Genomic DNA, 4,489 nt, shown 5'->3' on the forward strand with positions numbered 1-4,489 from the left:
ACTCTCTATCACTCTCTGACACTCTCTAACACTCTCTGACATTCTCAGACACTCTCTATCACTCTCTGGCACTCTCTATCACTCTCTGACACACTCTGACACTCTCTATCACTCTCTGACACACTCTGACACACTCTGACACTCTGTGACACACTCTGACACTCTCTATCACTCTATGACACTCTCTGACGCTCTCTATCAGTCTCTATCACTCTCTGACACTCTCGATCACTCTCTGACACTCTCAGAATCTCTCTCTCACCCTCTGTCACTCTCAGAAACTCTCTATCACTCTCTGACACTCTCTAACACTCTCTGACATTCTCAGACACTCTCTATCACTCTCTGGCACTCTCTATCACTCTCTTACAATCTCTGACACTCTCTATCACACTCTGACGCTGTCTGACACTCTCTATCACTCAATGACACACTCTGATACTCTCTATCACTCTCTATCACTCTCTATCACTCTCAGACACTCACTGACACTCTCTGACACTCACTGACACTCCCAGACACTCTCTGTCACTCACTATCACTCTCTGACACTCTCTTTCACTCTCTGTCACTCTCAGACACACACAGACACTCTCTATCACTCTCTGACACTCTCTATCACGCTCTGACACTCTCTATCGCTCTCTGACACTCTCTGACACTCTATCACTCTCTGACACTCTCTATCACTCTCTATCACTCTCTTACAATCTCTGACACTCTCTATCACACTCTGACGCTGTCTGACACTCTCTATCACTCAATCACACACTCTGATACTCTCTATCACTCTCTATCACTCTCTATCACTCTCAGACACTCACAGACACTCTCAGACACTCGCTGTCACTCTCTATCACTCTCTGACACTCACTGTCACTCTCTGACGCTCTCTATCACTCTCTATCCCTCTCTGACACTCACTGACGCTCTCAGACTCTCTCTGTCACTCTCAGACACTCTCTATCACTCTCTGACACTCTCTGACACTCTCTATCACTCTATATCACACTCTGACACATTCTGACACTCTGTGACACACTCTGACACACCCTATCACACTCTCTGACGCTCTATATCACTCTCTATCACTCTCTGACACTCTCTACCACTCTCTTACAATCTCTGACACTCTCTATCACTCTCTGACACTCACTGACACTGTCAGACACTCTCTGTCACTCACTATCACTCTCTGACACTCTCTTTCACTCTCTGTCACTCTCAGACACTCTCAGACAGTCTCTATCACTCTCTGACTATTTCTATCACTCTCTGACACTCTCTGTCGCTCTCTGACACACTCTGACTCTCTCTGTCACTCTATGACACTCTCTGAAACTCTCAGACACTCTCTGTCACTCTCTATCACTCTCTGACACTCTATATCACTCTCTGACACTCTCTATCACTCTCTGACACTCTCAGAGGCTCTCTATCACTCTCTATCACTCACTGACACTCTCAGACACTTTCTATCACTCTCTGACACTCACTGACACTCTCAGACACCCTCTTTCACTCCCTGTCACACTCAGACACTCTCAGACACTCTCTATCACTCTCTGACACTCTCTGACACACTCTGACACTCTGTGACACACTCTGACACTCTATATCGCTCTATGACACTCTCAGAGGCTCTCTATCACTCTCTGTCACTCTCTGACACACTCTGACACTCTCAGACACTCACTGTCACTCTCTATCACTCTCTGACACTCTCTATCACTCTCTGACACTCTCAGAGGCTCTCTATCGCTCTCTATCAGTCACTGACACTCTCTGACACACTCTGACACTCTCTGACACTCTCTGTCACTCTCTGTCACTCTCTGACACTCTCTATCACTCTCTGACACTCTCAGAGGCTCTCTATCGCTCTCTATCAGTCACTGACACTCTCAGACACTTTCTATCACTCTCTGACACTCACTGACACTCTCAGACACTCTCTTTCACTCTCTGTCACTCTCTATCACTCTCTGACACTCTATCACTCTCTGACACTCTCTGTCACTCTCTATCACTCTCTGACACTCTCTATCACTCTCTGACACTCTCAGAGGCTCTCTATCACTCACTGACACTCTCAGACACTTTCTATCACTCTCTGACACTCACTGACACTCTCAGACACTCTCAGACACTCTCTTTCACTCTCTGTCACTCTCAGACACTCTCAGACACTCTCAGACACTCTCTAGCACTCTCTGACACTCTCTGACACTCTCTGACACACTCTGACACTCTGTGACACACTCTGACACTCTCTATCACTCTTTGACACTCTCTGACGCTCTATATCACTCTCTATCACTCTCTGACACTCTCTGTCACTCTCTTACAATCTCTGACTCTCTCTAACACTCTCTGACACTAACTGACACTCCCAGACACTCTCTGTCACTCACTATCACTCTCTGACACTCTCTTTCACTCTCTGTCACTCTCAGACACTCTCAGACACTCTCCATCACTCTCCGACACTCTCTATCACTCTCTGACACTGTCTGACACTCTCTAACACGCAGTGACACACTCTGAAACAATCTGTCACTCTCTATCACTCTCTTTCACACTCTGACACTCACTGAAACTCTCAGACACTCGCTGTCACTCTCAGACACTCTCTGTCTCTCTCAGACACTCTCTATCACTCTCTGACATTCTCTATCACTCTCTGACACTCTCTTTCACTCTTTGTCACTCTCAGACACTCTCAGACAGTCTTTATCACTCTCTGACACTCTCTATCACTCTCAGACACTCTCTGTCACTCTCTATCACTCTCTGACACTCTCTATCACTCTCTGACACTCTCTTTCACTCTCTGTCACTCTCAGACACTCTCAGACAGTCTCTATCACACTCTGACTCTCTCTATCACTCTCTGTCACTCTCTGACACTCGCTATCACTCTCAGACACTCTCTATCACTCTCTATCACTCTCTGACACACTCTGACACTCTCTGACACTCTCAGACACACTCTGTCACTCTCTATCACTCTCTGACACTCTCTATCACTCTCTGACACTCTCTATCACTCTCTATCACTCTCTTAGACTCTCTATCACTCTCTGACACTCTCTATCGCACTCTGACACTGTCTGACACTCTCCAACACGCAATGACACACTCTGAAACTCTCTATCACTCTCTATCCCTCTCTATCACACTCTGACACTCACTGAAACTCTCAGACACTCGCTGTCACTCTCAGACACTCTCTGTCACTCTCAGACACTCTCTATCACTCTCTGACACTCACTATCACTCTCTGACACTCTCTGTCGCTCTCTGACACACTCTGACTCTCTCTGTCACTCTATGACACTCTCTGAAACTCTCTGTCACTCTCTGTCACTCTCTGACACACTCTGACACTCTCTGTCACGCTCTATCACTCTCTGACACTCTCTGACACTCTCAGAGGCTCTCTATCACTCTCTGACACTCTATCACTCTCTGACACTCTCTATCACTCTCTATCACTCTCTTACACTCTCTATCACTCTCTGACACTCTCTGACACTCTCTATCACACTCTGACACTGTCTGACACTCTCAGACACTCTCTATCACTCTCTGACAGACAATGACACACTCTGAAACTCTCTATCACTCTCTATCACTCTCTATCACTTTCTGACACTCTCAATCACTCTCTGACTCTCTCTGACACTCTCTGACACACTCAGGCACTCTCTATCACTCTCTGACACTCTCTGACACTCTCTATCACTCTCTGTCACTCTCTGACACTCTTTAACACTCTCTGACACTCTCTATCACTCAATGACATTCTATGGCACTCTCTGACACTCTCTATCACTCTCCATCACGCTCTGACACACTCTGACACCCTCTGACACACTCTGGCACACTCTGACACTCTCTCTGACACTCTCTGACACTCTCTATCACTCTCTGTCACTCTCTGACACTCTCTGAAAATCTCAGAGGCTCTCTATAACTCTCGATCACTCTCTGACACTCTCAGGCACTCTCTATCGCTCTCTGACACTCTCTGACACACTCAATCACCCTCTATCACTCTCTGACACTCTCTATTACTCTATGACACTCTCTGACATTCTCCATCACTTCTGTCACTCTCTGACACACTCTGAAACTCTCAGACACTCTCTATCACTCTCTATCAATCTCTGTTACTCTCTGACACTCTCTGACACGCTCAGACACTCTCTATCACTCTCTGACACTCACTGACACTCTCAGACATTCTCTGTCACTCTCAGACACTCTCACACGCTCTCTATCACTCTCTGGCGCTCTCTGACACTCTCTGAAACTCTCTGACACTCTCAGACACACTCAATCACTCTCTATCACTCTCTGACACTCTCTGACACTCTCTATCACTCGTTGACACTCTCTGACACACTCTATCACTCTCTATCACTCTCTATCACTCTCTGACACAATCTGACACTCTCTGACACTCTCAGACACTCTCTATCAC

The sequence above is a fragment of the Heterodontus francisci genome, unplaced genomic scaffold, assembly GCF_036365525.1.
Source record: "Heterodontus francisci isolate sHetFra1 unplaced genomic scaffold, sHetFra1.hap1 HAP1_SCAFFOLD_292, whole genome shotgun sequence".
Classification (NCBI taxonomy): Eukaryota; Metazoa; Chordata; class Chondrichthyes; order Heterodontiformes; family Heterodontidae; genus Heterodontus; species Heterodontus francisci.